The sequence below is a fragment of the Thermobia domestica genome, chromosome 2 (genome assembly GCF_964235325.1).
Source record: "Thermobia domestica chromosome 2, izTheDome1.hap1.1, whole genome shotgun sequence".
Classification (NCBI taxonomy): domain Eukaryota; kingdom Metazoa; phylum Arthropoda; class Insecta; order Zygentoma; family Lepismatidae; genus Thermobia; species Thermobia domestica.
The window spans coordinates 189,222,452-189,239,833 of NC_137455.1; the positions used below are offsets into that span (position 1 = coordinate 189,222,452).

A 17,382-nucleotide genomic window follows, 5' to 3' on the forward strand; every position below is an offset into this window, starting at 1 on the left:
TAAGAATCGTCTTACAAAGCTAGCTAATCCTAGAAAACTTTTCACATGTTTTTTCGTCTTCGGACGTTCATAATTACTAATGGAGTCAGTTATTTTCTTGGAAATTCGCAAGCCATCGTACGAAATATCGTGTCCCAAAACTGTTAATGAAAAATAAGCCAATTTCGTTTTTTCTGGTGCAAGTTTAAGACCACGTTCTCTAATTCGTTGAAATAACTTCTTGGTGAGGTTGATAACATCCTCAAAAGTATTCCCACCCCCAAAAAAACATCAAGGTACCCGAAAACTTGTTCAGATTCTAATCCTTCCAATGTCATTTTCACTAATCTGTTTAAACCAGCGGAACTCGTGATAAGGCCTTGAGGTAGTGCTGTGAAACAAAATGAACCAACTGCTGGGATTGACGTGTTGGTATTCTTCCGCGATTTTCACTTGGAAGAAACCACTGAGCAAATCGGAGCAGCACAGGTAGCGACACTTACTAAGACGCGAAAGAATGTCTTCTATCGACGGTACAGGAAAACTGTCTGGTGCAATGTCTAGGTTAATAGCTCTACAATCCAAACAAAATCTATAAGATCCCGACTTCTTTTTCACGAGAAGAATAGGCGAGTTATAACTCGAGATGCACCTCCTAATAACCTTTTGTTTGAGCAAAGTATCAATCTGTTTTTTAACTTCTTCTCTTAAGTGGAAGGGGATAGGAAACTGATTGGTGTGAACTGGGACGTTATCTAGCATTTTAATTTCATGTACATAACCCTTGGCCACTCCAAAATCATCCTCTGACCAAGGAAAACAATCCTTATATTCCTCTATAACAGAATAAAACATTTGCTTCTGATCGTCCGAAAGTTGAGGGTTAATGTCCACACGCTTGACATCAAAACCAGCAGGAAAGTTATTGTTGTCTTGTTTACTGGCTAAACCATTATTTTGAACACTATCTGTATCATTTGGGTAATGAGCACCCGGCCTAATGTCAATGGCTTCACCTAAATGAAGATTTTTCTCTAAACACAACTTTTTGTTGGTTGGGTTGACTACTCTAATGACAGGATTAACAGGATCCACTCTAGACTCATTAACAAAAATTTCGGCTTTAGAACAGATTTTCTCATTGGGTTGCAAAACATTTTTAACTCCCACTAAATCATTAATTTTACGAACAGGTACTGAAACACTGGAATTTGGTGGTAAAGTAACAGATTTCGCCGTTATGAAATACGCTTGCATAAGGTTCTCTGTTTGTTCGGAAACTGTGCCTATCGCATGACTTTCAGGTAAAGCGTGATCAGTAGGCTTCCCAAACCTAACTATGTGAACTACGTGAATATCCTGGTTAATAGTGACATGTTGAGGAAGTAACCAATCATTCCCCAACAAAACAGAAGAAGCAAATTTGTCAACAACTCTAAAAGTATGCGTAAATGAATAGCCGTCAATTTTGAACTTCAGCACAGGTAACGTGTTAGTTTCAAGTCCTTTACCCGAGATGCCATGGATGATAGTACGTCTTTTAACAAGTCTAGTGTTCGGAGGAAGGAGCTCTCTAGTGCAAATTGAAATTTGACTCCCAGAGTCCAACAACGCTTTATACTCTTTATTTCCAATACTAATTTTGATACAAGGCAGAATCCTATCCCTAACAATAGGCGTAGTTATTGTGTGAGTCTTAAAAGCAGGTCTTTCACCATTCCCTGAACTATTTCCGCTATGTAAAACATTACAATTATTACTTCTCCTGACTTGCGCCATGTTGCACTCTAATGCTTTGGCCGGACAGTGTATTTTATTATTCGCGGGAAACGTACTATGATTCTGTTTGCGCTTGTTCTGTTCGTTCTTAACCATAACAGAAGTATTCGTCGCAGAGCCCATTCTATCATGCATATTATTATTATTCTCGGCACTCTTACATTCAGAGGAACAAAAAGAAAAAAAAAGAGTTACATTTCTGTTGATGAGGCAGAATAGAATCTACTGACTGTTGATCACCGCATTCTTTCCCAGCGGATGTGATATGATAATGCAAACGTTCAAGCATTTCTTTTTTTTCCTGTTGTTCTTCGAGAGGAAATGAAACATGAGAATTATCGCGCAATGAAACATCAACTATCTTAGCGATAAATTCCGGTGTACTATACAGCAAGACTTGTTCTTTCGAATTAGATTTAATGAGCGTCTTATAATTTACTATTAACTCAGCTGACTGTTCTTGTAATAAAAACTCACATAGCGCATCAACGGATGGAAACGATTTGTTGCATGTAAGCTTAAAATACTGAGGCAACAACCCTTCAATAAGGAAATTAATTTGTTGTTGAATAGGCATGGCTTTATCGAAACTAACTATAAGATCTAGTTTCTCATAAATGTATGACATGATAGGTTCCCCTTCTTTTTGATCTCTAGAACGAATGGTGTGTTCCGTCACCTTCTTAACTACAAAACTACCAAATAATGTGATCATTCGTCTCTTTATATCTACATACGACAGATTCACAAATTCGTCTGTCCTAGTTAACGCTAGAAACCACGCTAAGGCTCCGTCCCTTAATAGATATGGAAGCAAATGACGCTTCTTTACTGCATTGAACTCATAAATGACGCAGTAAGATTCGAAATACTCAAAAAAACGAATAACGTCTTCCCCATACTTGCCGTGAAAAAATGTGGGGCGCACAATAAAATCTAGAGACGTAAGACGAGCTTGTGCCATAATGCTAGTATTCACCATTTTCACTAAATATCTCTAAATAATATAACTAAAAGCACATAAAACAAAATAATACAACAAATTGAGAGGGTGGAGGGAAGGTGGTAAAACAAATAGAATTTCATCAAATTCTAACGGTGGGCGGCAAACAAACTAATGCAAAGTGAATCGAGGGTCACAGATATGTGTGCCTCGACACAAGTTAAAACCACATCTCCGCCATGTGCAGTCGCCCCTTGTCGGTCTGAGAGCTCAGATTATGTGTTAATAATTGACGTGTTTGGGGATGTCAGATCCGACATGTTGCGCCCAGGATTTCGTAAATATAGAACTTAACAAAACATGAGGTACGGGATCCAACCTGGGTTGCATTTAAATAAAATCCAACGCGTACAAAAGAAACAGACTGTGATGTTAAAGGGGGTGAAAAGGGGCAAGAAGGGAGTAACTTTCGGGATAGGTTAATCTACTCGCACTTACTTGCAGGTCTGATCGTTGTCCTCTCGACGATTCCTCCAACGGGCCGACGTCCGTCCATCCCTCTGTTTGGCTGGCTGGTCGTTCAAGTAACCAAGGTTAAGAGTCGGCGAAACCCGGACTGAGTGACCAACTTCACGAAGACCGCAACTTTAGATAAACTTAAAACTTCTTCTTAAAAAGCAATACATCGTCGTAGATGGCTATCTGGCGCTAGCCGAAACGAAGGTGCTCTATAAGACAGAGCAAGGCTATCAATCGTAAAGTTCAAAATGAAGCTCGCGGTCTACATTCTAACTCGTCTCTCGCTCCATGTTGACTGTCCCTTCCAATAGTCTCTCAATCCATTTTGTCTGGCGTTCCTTCCGGGTTCATATCCTCGGTTATTCACTCTGATTTGTGTCTCGATGAAAAAAGTGCATGCTCGTAGATTAACCAAGGTAAAGTGATGATAGGAATGCGGACGGGGAAGCAATCTGTTATTTTATTAATTGAAAAATTACAACGTAAGAAATGAATGACAGACAGCAAAGGCAAATGAACTTAGAAAAAAAGAGTCGATAGGTAATTTAACTTGAAACGAATGATGATTCTTTTGACTAAAATGTTCTTTTAAAATAAAATGTCCCATTGTTCAAAATAAGAAACTTTTCCATATGTCCAAATACACATATCTTCACAGTATTTACATTAAAGTTTTATTTACTAAACTTTAACATATGTATACATATGTTGATGAAGGTATGTTGAGATACACATCTAACTTTAGAAGAAGGCATTTTAGGTTTGAAAGCTCCTGAAAAATTTTCTGTTGGTATCAGGGGTAAAAGAGAAGGGGAGCCCGGGAGGATGCCGTAATCCTACTTCCAATAATATCTATGGCGTCCTCTCACTTCCAAAAAAAAGTACAATGGGAAAAGATAGGCACGGTTCTTTAATTTGTTGGGATGTATGAGCTCTTCTCATTGGATATATCAACTTTTCAGCAATTATCATTCTGAATTCAAGGTAATCAAGAGTACTTTTCTTCGGCAATGTGTTAGATTTGGCAACTACGATACTCAAACCCTACTGCAGCAAGGGAGGAGTCAAGAAAGTGATGGATAACTTTAAATGTCCACTTATTAAGCCTTGCTAGCATAGCATACTTTGATATAACCCTGTTGAAGAGATCAGTCCCAACCATGTTGTTGTGATGCTTTATTGTCTGGTCGCGTATTTGGTTTTCTTTTTCACCCTCTGAGTTGCTTTCATTCTCATTTTGGTTCGGGATGTAATCTTCAGCAGCATTACTGATTTCCGGTGGTTAAAGATCAGATATGTTCCCATCAATAATATCCAAAAGATCTAGTATGTCAGTATCCGGCACAGGATTGAACAAAGAAATATGAATGCCGCTTAATTTCTCTGCGACTGCCTCTAGCGCTTGCGGTGGCTTGTTTATGAGCTAGTGTACCACGTGAGTCAAAACTTGATGTATTTTGCTACAAAATGACACCAAAACCATATCTGTAAGATAAATGAATAAATAAGATGATAAATAATAAATGAATAAATGATAATAATTATTTAAAAATGATAATAAATGAATAAATACATAATAAATAATAAATAAATAAATGAATAATGAATAGATAAATGAATAATACGAGTTCTCAAAATTGTATTTTTTTATACTTACAGTATTATTATTAGAAAAAACTATTAATAACTCTTTCTATTTACTTTCAAAACTTTAGACTCGCAATAGCTAGACAAATTAATACAATAGCTAGACTTCAGGGGAAAAAATTGCAGGTAAGTGTTATGAATGAAACACGTCTATCAACACTGCTTTACTACGTAAAATTGTCGTTAGAACCCAATGTAGCAGCTGCGCTACAAATAGAAACGTTATAACATGAAAAGTTTCCAAAACCAATTTCTACATATTTTTCGTTTTATATTTCTTTACTTCATAATAAAAAAGGCGAGTTTTGCGGAATAATATTTAACTTGCCTTCTTTTTTCTTCCCGAACCGGAGACGTGCTTCCGATGCTATCCTTACGAAGTCGTAATTACCCTCGAACTGCACACTTTCTTGAAGAAAAAATGACTGACATGTTGCGTTGTGTGTAGCAAATGCACTACAAGTGGTCATTCGCATAACCAAAGCTTGGGGTCTTTCGTAAAAAACAAAAAAAAAAAAAAAAAAACTCAGTATAGGGACTACAGATGGTCGATAGAGGTTATGCAAATTCTTTTATCAGATCAGATGTCCAATTCATGAGCAAAATTTTCACGGTCAAAGTGTATTTTTGCCGCTCCAACCTAGTCCTAGCCTATATTTTATATTCTACTACAGTGATATTAGAAAATACGTTCGAAAATTTATTTTGGGGTGCTCGTTTGGGCGCCCCCTGACTTTTGCCGACCTTTGTTGCTTGTGCTTGGTTCTGTGTAGCCACGGTACATGGCAATAGTACTGTGCCTCATAATCATGGCAACACTTTTTAACTGCTTTTAATCCATATTTTATAGGTCATAGAATTTGTCACTATTGTTTGAAGTCTGTTGCGCAAAGGAATTTTATTTAAGGTTAGTAAGTTCAGAATATAGAGTATATGACTGATATCCTATTAATATAGGAGGATTAATTTCTTAATTATACAGTGCTACTCGACGAGTCTACAGTAATGCCAATAATTTGATACGCAAATCTAATAAACTTCTAGTGAAATGAGCAGGAATTTTTATTCTTGAAATGTTCAGAAAGAAAGACCGCAAAAACTTGGGGCTCTATTTATATAATTTGCTTCCTTTTTATTAAAAACCTGAGGCACCCCCTAATATACCGAAACTTTCTACGCCCATAGACAATGCCTACCCTGCCTACCCTATTGCTACGCCACTGATTCCACGATGTATTTTTACACTATACAGTGCGGAAATACATCTTCAAGTGTAAAATATTTTACAATAGAAAATATATTTTGTTTTACAACTTTAAGAGATTAAAATTGATTTATGTAGAGGCTTGGCAAACAGATTGCCACCTTTTTGTGTGTGTAAAATTACCTATGAATTCTTTAATGTGTGCTTAGTGTTGAGTTGTGAGTAATTACTTGAAACTTACTTTTTTACAACTTAATATAATAAGTTCTCAATACTATTTACAGTCTCAATAGTGTTTGATACAATGCTTGCAGTTTATATCGACTGTAATTCATGAATTCAAGTGTAGAGGTTAGAAAAGGTTATTATCTCATAATATAGTAAACACCATGAAATGAAAACCGTGGGAAAAGGATACATAATTTTCATAACCAGCATATGTATCCACCATAACATGATGGAATTCCTTGCTTGTAACATATAAATCCACCAAAGCATGCTAGAATTTCTTGTAGAACCCAAGGTCAAGCAAAACATGATAGAATTCCTTGTTAGAATCTGATCTAGCAAGGCATGCTAGAAATCCTTGTTAGAACCAGAGAAGATCGAGTAGAATATGCTATAATTCGTTGCTGTAACTAGCAAAAAAAAAAATCATTTAATTGTGAATAATCCAGCAACACATGGTGGAAGTTGTCCCAATTACAAGGAAAGATGCTGGACTTTTTGCTGGTAAAGAACAAATCATTGCTGGATATTTTGGAACTCTTTTTTTCTGGAAAATCAACATTTCAAGTTGGACCAGCAATAATTTTCCAGCTAAAAATTTCAACCTGGGCTGTTATATTGATGAGACGGGGGGAAACTAAAAGAACGGGTAAAACAACACCAAGATGATGTGAGATTGGAAAGAGAAAGGAATGCCATTTTTAAACATGTAAGGGACACGAGGCATAATCAATTGGTGTGAGATTTAAGTGTTAGCACGGGGCAAAGGACATTAATAAGAAAATGGAAGGAGGCCAGGTTCATTAAAAAGGAGAAAGGCTGTGTTATGAATTTGAATCCAGGACTTAAAATTGACGAACAGTGAGGCAAGTTATTGGAAAGTCTTAATTTTTAGCTTAGTTTTCCGTTGGACCAGGGAGGGAAATGGATCTTTGGTGTTTATTATGGGATTTATAATGGTGTTTATAATGGATATTATTATTTAATCCATGCGTGGTAACATAGTAAATTATGAGAAATATCAATTTATAGGTTTTTGCTTAATTAAATGGGTTCCATTTTCTCTGGTTGTATTAATTGAATCATCACGAGGAAAAAGGTACTATGTCAAAAATTCGATTTTAGTTTTTTTGTTTTTTTTTTTTTTTTCGTTTTCCTTTCACTTTTACAATATTAGTTTGAAGTGAGGGTAGAAGAACAACTATGTTTGTTGATTAAAAAAACAACTATGGAAAATGGAACATTGTACAGAGTGAGTCACAAGTACATTATCAGTCAAGACTGGTTTGTCTCTCAACTGCAAGCTAGAGACTTATCGGTCGAATATGGTTTCGGCAAGATTGAGTACCTGTACATTATTCACTTGTCGTGAGAGATTATCTCAATGAAGCAATTTCCCAAAAGATGGATTGATGGGCTTCTCCATACCTACCAACATCTCTAGACTGGCTTCTAAGAAGTCTCAACCTCTCATTCCCGAGTGCGATAATATATTGTGTGGATGTATGAAATAAAAGTTCTCAGCACTCATTACCACACAACTACCGAACATAAAGAAGTCGTTCGAAATGCATTTTCTACGAGCATGCCGGAAATGCTGAAGATAATTTTACACCGTAACTGAAGGCCGACAGTTCTCTCTTATGAAAATGACGGCGTATACACAGACACTCTTGAATAGTGTTGTTCTATAGGCTCTCCAAAATCATATATGTTGTGTTACATTTTATTCATTTCAGATCCATAAATATCCTATAACCACACGAACCATATGTAATACGAAAGTATTTGTACTTTTGTTTTTTCCAAGATATCAAAATAATAATGACCGAAGCCCGTTCTGGCGTATTTGGCTGAAGTTAAATAGCACCCTATGAATCATTAGATGAACACGAAATATAAAGCATGATAGAACGGATCTTAAGAACCTCACATAAGCCAGTAGAACCTCAAAAACATAAAAAACAGACACATGTGAATAACAAACAGTGATGGCGACAGCTTTAATTTGTGGAGAGGCAACAGGAGGCAGTGAAAATTTTGGGGTTGAAACTATTTGTTTTTTGTACACTGAAAAGAGTAGTTTTATATTACTTTACCTATATTACAATACAACATGTCTAGAGGGGCAGTTGAGAGCAACGCAGATACCAGGGGCATTCGTCCCTTGCCCCTTCCTGGCGTTGTCACTGATGACCGTCTCAAATTTCATGACTCAACTTTCTTTTTCAACTTTCTTTTTCAATATTATACTTATTTGTGACATAGAAAAATTCTTTATTTGTAATCAGAGTTCCATATATATATATATCGAGTGTTCTAAAAATGGCACCCACCGACAGTGACAGTAGAGAGCTATTCTTGAGATCAAGGGCTTCCTTTAGTCGCTATGGGGAATCAAAATTTCAGTATGTAGTAACGTCGGAGATTAATCTGGAACTATTAGCATTGCTCTACGAATTCATCAAGCAGTTACATCAATTGTTACACTGATAAGTGGTGTCAACATCAACGTCTACCGACTTTAACTGCCAGAAAGAATCGACGTAACTATTTGATGAATTGGTAGATTTTCTTCATAGCTCTTTATATGCGACGTTGTCACATACTGTAATTAGTCTCTCCAGACGAGGATCCAAAAGGTATACAGTTATATATCTAAAACACCCAATATCTATATATCTATATATCTATATATATATATATATATATATATATATATATATATATATATATATATATATATATATATATATACAGAGAGAGAGAGAGATACATACATAGATAGATCACATGTATAACAAATAAGACATGTCAAAATCTCTTCACCGTGCTAAAATACCATGGAAGTTACAGTGCATAAAAATACTCATTAAATAAAAGTTTTAACAATTATTTTATTATAAATAAAAGTAAAAAAAGTACATATAACTAGTATCTTCTACGAAGACGACATCTGAAGAGCAGTTAGATTTTTATTTTAAACTGAAAATATAAAATAATTTCTGTTAATCAACTGTATTGAGTTACTAAATCTAAATGAAGCTAATGCAATTAACCTGAGTTCAATCGTAAATGTGAATGTACCTTCCTAATATCTATCACAAGAATTTATTTAGTAGAGCTGATCGATTTAATATCTAACTCCTGTTAATTTAATAATTTATTTTGAAGTTACGGATTTTTTTTTTTTTTTTTTTTTTTTGTTCAAACCCTTAATTAAAAGATCTCTACCTCCATTTTGTATGTTAATCTTTTGTTCCATGTAGTATAAATAACAACAACATATCACAAGACGTTAGTAAAATTTTCGATTTCGAATGCAAATCTGAACTTACCACTAATCATGATGGTGGTGGTGGTGTTCCTTTTTGTGTTCGTGGGATTCCTTCTTCTTGTGGTGGACATGGTGGTGAGACTCATGATGCTTGTGCTCATGTTTGTGTTCGTGATGATGATGGTAAGGATGTTCGTGGTAGTAATGTTTTGGGTGGTGGTGGACATGTTTCTTATGGTGCCTGAAATAGAAAAGATAATCAATTTACAATGGGAAGTTTAACAAAGGAATGGTGGCAGCAATATTAAACGTTTCTTTTCTAAAAGGACTTTAATCACCAGAAAAGGGTGAACTTCAGAACGCTATGTCTTACCTATAGTTAGTGATGAATAGATATTTGAAGATTTGCTAGGGAGGCGGAATGCACCGAGCAATTTTTTTAATGGAATACTTTTGTGGTTATATAGTTAGCGCTTGGCGTGGGAGACCCGTGTTGGATAGCCGGTTGGAGATAATGTTGTTTGGATCCTATGTTAAAGCATAACTCCACGACACATGTAGCCTTGATACTGAAAGGAACGCTAAACTCCAATTCAATCAGCGTTAGTTTATGGGTAACCTTAACTTCTATTTTACTGGGGAAGTAATAAGTAGTAGTTGATTGAAAACGAACATGACTATTAGACTTAAATATTTCCTGATTATTCATCAAGAACATAGAAAAATTCATTGGCATACAACTTAAGAACACAATTAATAGCTCATCTATTGTTTCAGTTTAAAATTGGGGTTAGGTACTTGTAATGTTAGTGAATGAGGCAGTTTCCGAATCCAGAGTAAATCATTTTAAAATTGAAATTGGTCACACACACAGCCCAAAGTGGGTATGAATAAAGATTTAGGACACACTTACTTAGGCTCCCATATTTCTAGAAGACTAAAACTCTCGGACATCTTACGAATATTTACAGTGTATTCATAGTTATGCACTTGGTTCTTGTTAAAATGTTAATTAGATAATAATAGATTAATGTTCACTAAAGGTGAATGACAGAAAGTAGATAATTTCTATCAATTAAGCATGGATGCCTAATAAAAGAGGGATGACTTAAATATAGCATGAATGATATTAACCTATGGAGCAAAACCGGAACATTTGCAGTTCTGAACAATTTCTTGGGGATAGATTATGTAAATCCGGGACAGTGCCGACTGAATCGAAACATCTAGAGCCTTAATTATATTACAATTTTACTACAAAATTTGAATTTTGTACAGTTTAACAGATATCTATAAGTGCGAATGATTTGTATAGGCACCTTTTAACCAACGACTCATTAAGTTACATTTTTCAAACTCTATTTACTCGAACTAATTGGTATAATTTTAAATTAATACTGTAATAACATTATAACCTTCACGGAATTTGATTTTTTATATTAAGCATTTTATCATAAAAGTGAAAATGCATGGAAAGATGACATGCTTTAATTAGAGGACCTCCTCTAATGTCGGCTTCCATTATTAACACAGAAATAATATTAAATCATATAATTAACAAGGGAGCAGCTTCAGAGCAGTGTTTGAGTGAACCTTTATAAATACGGTAAATGTATATGTAGCTGTTTTAAGTTTTCACGATGAGAGTTTAACATTTACCTTCATAGTTTATAGGTAGTACCTCGTGGAACATTTTAGTCTCTTATAAGTGCCAGAAAACACGAATATATATATATATATATATATATATATATATATATATATATATATATATATATATATATATATATAATTTTTTTTAGATGTATCAAATATTTAATGTACGATAATGTTATTCAGTGTGCAAAAATTTGCTAATGACTGAAACTAAGTCCATAACCAGAAGGAAGGTAGGAAAGTATAAGAGTAGATGATGCTTCCTTCCCTTTACACTGAAACTATGTTCAAGTGGCTCAATACTTTAACGTCCATATCTAATGTGATTGGTCTCTGGTTTCATCCCAAGCCATATAAATTATAATGGAATGATTTCTTTCCTACCATTTTCTCATTACGTCACACAGTCATTCACTTGCTATTATCGCTTTAGTTAGCTATAGGAGGTATCAGTAGTACGTTAAACTAAATACTTCATTTCTCTTTACACATCTCCTAAACATTGTTTTCCTTAGTGTTTGAAAACAAGTGTAGGTCATGTTAAGGAGGAAACCACCTGGATATGTTTTTTTTTTTTCAAAAGTTTAGCTACATGATTCACAGTATCAATGGGAAACATAATATCTTACTGTCTTATTCTTTAATTTTTGTTCTAAAAAAAGTCCTATACTATATTTAACTAACCTAAAAGTACCTGCAAGGTTAACCGAATTCTTTTCTTTACATTTGTTCCCTAATGGTGCGTGATTATTATGAACTGAATCCACACAACAAACGTAAGTTGTATGACAGGATACATATTTTTACTCCATATTTGCGAATTTATTACTATTTATTATTATTATTATTATTATTATTATTATTATTATTATTATTATTATTATTATTATTATTATTATTATTATTATTATTATTATTATTGTTATTATTATTAAACAACCGTTAGCGATTAGTCTAGGAACCACAATCCGTTCCTTCTTCAGTTAGGAGATCCTGGCTTGATGCCTAACATCAAACTTCTTCAACTTGGTGCTACCTGTGTAAATACTCCACATTTCGTTCTTAGAATGTTAACGATCTTGTCGTTTTGTAACGTGTTTTCATTTTATTTCTACTAGTTAAATAAATTATTAATACCACTTACTCTTCATGGCTGTCTTCTTCTTCGTGGTGGTGGTGACCAGCGAAGGATAATGCCAAGACTCCAAGAACTAAGAAGCACAGCAACTGCAAAATAAATATGTCGTGTAAGGTAACATTATTATATTAACTCTTCAGAAATAGTTAGGATTTATCTCTAGAGAATATACGAGTTGTACTTCAACATAGCTGAGCTCAATTATTTGGAGTATTTAGAATGTTTTCCAAAGTCTAACAGTAATTCTTTAACAGTAATAGATGTTTCAGGTAAATTTGCCACGTGGAATCTCATTATCTAAAATTTGCAAATGATAATGTGCTATTAGTAATTAAATCGTCAAATAAATTCATGGAAAAAAGTAATAGAAAAGCAATGATACAAAAAAATACGAGGAATAAATTATAACTGATGGATTGCTAAACGACTACAGACGTTACTTTCATGGGGAAGACACGGCGGTTCAGTGGTAAAGCGCTTACCTCTGTACGTGTGGTCCCTGGTTCGACCCCAGGCCAAATAAACTTGTGTTTGAAAACACAGTGTCAGTGAGTTTCTTGGGATATTCCCATTTCGTCCCACAATTTCATTCCACAAATTCTTCCATCATCATTCGTTTGTCTTAATCCTTCGTTTCCCTTAGCGTAACGCGCATAATTGTGGGACGTTAAACTGAAAGACTTCATTTTTGTTGTTGTTGTTTCTCTCATGACGTGAGATGTAATATAGGCAATGTTATCTATAAAAGTTTAAAATGAGTCTTATAGAAACAAGTAGTGAGTAAGTCTTACAGAAATTATGATAAATAACGGGAATAAAAGTGAAACTAGAAAAAGTACTCATTAAAAGAGTTATTTTCAACTCTAGTTTCACAATCCAATCTTGAATTTTCATATTATGGTCACTTTCTGACTGCAGTCACAGAAAGCAGTACCCATTATGCACTGTTTAACCACTTAGTCCCTTCGCAAACTTGTGTTCTACTCATACAGTTCTTGCTGTATTGAAATGTCAAGAACGGTGAATTTCTATCAATATGACGCCTTGACTTGACAAAAATCTAACAGCACTCTATCTCTCCTGCTTGGAGCAACCTGTGAGGACGCATTATCTGTTATTATTTGTTTTTAAAATGAAGAATTAGAAAGGAAATCTTTGAATCTATTTCTATTCCTCTCCTTTGCTTATGGTTCTAAGTTTAATATATCTTTCCAAAGGTTTTAAACAAAAATAGATGTTCAAGTTTCGTTAAACACGACTATGCACTAAATGTGTGATTATACTATAAAAATAACAATAAGAAGAATTTAATTACTGGTTACAATGTTTTTTCGACCAATAGTTGGTGTACAATATAGACTTTTAGTCACGCAATAACTATGAATTTCTAAGCTGTAATGTAATGTAAATTGCTTTTTTCTTCACCTGCTACGAAAGCTATTTTTTTAAAAACTTTACCGACATCAACAATTAACGGTAGAATGCATTATATTCATAGATTAATCATGTGAGTTCATAAAATTATGTAAGTTACAATAGTACGACAGTTCTTTCTAAAATCTCAAATATCTGTTTCTGTAGTTTAACATTACTTGCACATAAATCTATAGGTTTGCAAATAATTTTTGTATACTATACCAAAGCTCTTGCATTAAATGAAGCCATTGTGTAACTGCAGTGCTGACTAATCAAAAAGTTGTTGTTGGTTCTTGGAGTCCTCTGCGAGAAATGATACTTTTTGACTATTCTTCTGTATATTTATATACAACGAAAAGAGAAAAAACGCTCTGCCATTTTGTGAATGAACGAAGCGTACTGAATGCATTGAAAGAGAGAGAGAAAAAAAGGCTTTTCAACCATAAATTGCTCCTGTCATATTTGGATGCAGTTCATGAAACATGCATGCATGTGCACAGAATATGGATTAGATAGAGATCGAAATGGGATAATGCAGGTGGTATTTCCTTTTTCGTTTTCGCTTATAGAGAGCAAAACAAGGAAAGAGAAAAGTGAAAAAATGTCTTTATTATTTTAGTTCTTACTTTCTGACTTGATGAAGATTGTAGATAGATAAGATTTAAACCAACTTTGTTAGATTTATCCTTTTTCTTAAAAACTTACGAAAGAAAGAGATTCCAACGATCTTGAATTATTCTAAATATTTAAATTCAACACAAACTTCGTGAAAATATATAGATATAAACTTAATGTATGATTATCATATGACTGTGTTTCCTGGTAACAATCTTGTATCTTCCGTGTTATCTCATAGCGTTCTGGTACGGTAACTTCTCATATATTTCCGCAGTTTTTTTATTTCCTTGCTTATTATTATTATTATTATTATTATTATTATTATTATTATTATTATTATTATTATTATTATTATTATTATTATTATTCGCTTTTCGGCTTTTGGTCCCGTGGTCGTCTATCTTTCACCAAGGACACTTTTGCATTCCTTTTTTCTTCTGGTGAATTACCAACAGCGAAGGACTGTCGTTTCCTATGCATGGTGGGGCTGGTAACGCTACGAGCGATAAGTTGGGCTTTCAACCTTAAGACTTATAGTTGTTTGTATGTCGCAGAAAGGCTCTGTGGTAACCAAACAAGCGGTTTCCCATTTTTTTCCTTTACTTGTGCTCCATACTTGGAAGGTTGGGTCGTGAGGTCTTCTATTTTAAATCTGAACTTAAGTCGTGAAGTAAATTTTGTGTTTTTGTTTTGTCTTTGATTTTAATTCTCCTACTAAAGCCAGTAGTGTGATGAATTGTGTTATAATGTGTGTATGCATATGTGTTTTTGGTTAATTGATCTTAGCTCAAATATGCCATGGATCCTACGTCATAGAATTGTTCATTGTGTAACTGACATATTTATGAAAGGCAAAAATGTATCAAGTGTAACAATTGTTTAATTAAATGTCACTTTAGTTGTGTCGAATCTCATTCTAAAATGGATAGTAGCTTTTTCCAATCATCTGAATTTTTATGTGACTCTTGCATAAAGGGAGATGGAATTTTTGAATCTAATAGATCAGAAGACAGAAGTATTACATCTTTTCATAAAGGAAATCATAGTAATGTTCTAGATGGATTATCTTATCTAGTAAAGATCTTTTTAAAAATTTTCTCAGTTGTAAATTGAATGATTTAAAGAGTGTTTTTCTTAATGAACTGGAAATTTTGAAAGAAGAATTGAAGTCTCAGAATAAAGAACTTAAGTACCCACTAATGAAGTACCATGCATATTTTTAGAGCATTAATTATGAGAAACTATTAGTTGATTCTCATAAGAATTTGGATATAGCCTACTATAGATGTGAATGATCTTGAAATATTTCCTGAACGAGTGTTAATGAAAATGTTCCTTTTTATGAAAACAATAAAGGAGGTATTGTCTATGATAATCATAAAGAAGTAATGGGTCCCAAATTACTTCAAGAGGCAAAAAAGAATAGAAAATCAGAAATGGAAAGAGGCGGGTAACAAAAGAAATCCTACGGGTAGTATTGGTTCTAATGTATATAAATGCAAGATAAATTGGTTTCACGCTGTGGTATAAAACAGGAAGATTTAATAGCTAGATATAGGAAAAGAGCTCTTATTTTTTTTTTAACAAGATTTAATAAGAATTGAATAATAGTCGATGTTCTGAAACCAGATGATATTCTCAACTCACAATCAGGGTAGACCGGCTAATAAAATGAATATTCCTAAGAGTGTAACGAGGGTTTAAATTCTGATCTGTTCCCTATTACATTCCGCCAGTATATATGTATACTTATACATGTGTGTCACGGAATAAGCAAAAGGCTATTTATTAAAGATTTTATTTCCTCTTTTAGGTAATAACTTAAGTTTAATTTTACTTTTTTGTCGATTTTTACAAGGTTAGTGAATAATATTTTTGTTTAAACGATGTTTCTACTTATTGTTCTTTTCCTAGAGAACATATACAATGTAATGAAATTTTACTAGATGTAAAATTGTAACTACTAACGTACTTTGTGCTTCTTGTAAACGTTGTTTAGTTTACTAGTTACTCACTTTGAGAACTGTTTTAAGGAAGCGTTTCCAGTTTTCTGATTTTTTTTAACTACAACGTGTGAAGGACGTACAAGGGTAAACATTATGAATTTCCTTCCTCAAGATCCTTTGAGAAGTAAGTCTTCATACTTCCGCTTGCTCTTCTACATGAAAGTCAATATTCTGTTTTCCAGGAAAGTGAAACATTGTATGGGTTTCATATTTCCTGCTGAACACAAATTATGGAATTATCTGCTCTGGAGCTATTAATTAATTAGCAGCACCTTTAAAAAACCTTATAAGTTCATCACAATTAGTCTACACTCACTTAATTGTTCACGTGCTTTTGGAGTTTTTGCACTCGAGTGCGGTATCTTCTTACAATTAATTAGATGCAAGTAACTCCAGAATGCCTTATGTGAAACAGAGTGTGGCATTTAAACTAAAGCAATTTGTATCGCAATGTAGTGAACAAAAGTCTAACAGACCAATACTGCACCATTAAGTTCTGGAAAGTGAGAGTTACTGTTGAAAACAAGTTAATTTCGTTTTGTAGTCGTGAAATTACGGTAGACTTTCAAACTATGTGAATTCAATATTGAAACAGATCTGTAACTTCTGGCTACAACAGAGGGATAGTGAGAAGTGAAACCTATTACCGGAGTAAATGTCTACCTCTTCAGGTCTTACTGTTAGTACAGATGTATAGGAAAAGCTGGAGTTTCTCTTAACACGCTGAATCATGTGCAAAATACCGTTTGTTGCTATTTGTTGCCGTTTTCGTTCTATAGCGATAACGGTTGAAACTAAAATAAAACACTAAACTGCTGAACAAGTCTGTACTATTCATAAAAATAAATACTTTACATGTTACGTTCCGATCTTCTAACCAAGATCCTCATCACACATACAGTCTAATGTATGTGTGATGACAGAGTGTGTGTCTGATGAGGATCTTGGTTAGAAGATCGGAACGTAACATGT

General features: G+C 34.1%; 1 long non-coding RNA gene across 1 annotated transcript; it reads right to left on the reverse strand.

Annotated features, from left to right (window-relative positions):
* Nucleotides 1-9,178: 9,178 nt before the first annotated feature.
* On the reverse strand, nucleotides 9,179-14,086 carry LOC145678295 (uncharacterized). Its single transcript, XR_014130351.1, has 4 exons — nucleotides 14,009-14,086; nucleotides 12,377-12,459; nucleotides 9,638-9,817; nucleotides 9,179-9,284 (listed from the first exon to the last, which is right to left on the reverse strand). It is a non-coding gene; the product is annotated as an uncharacterized LOC145678295 (long non-coding RNA).
* Nucleotides 14,087-17,382: the final 3,296 nt, after the last annotated feature.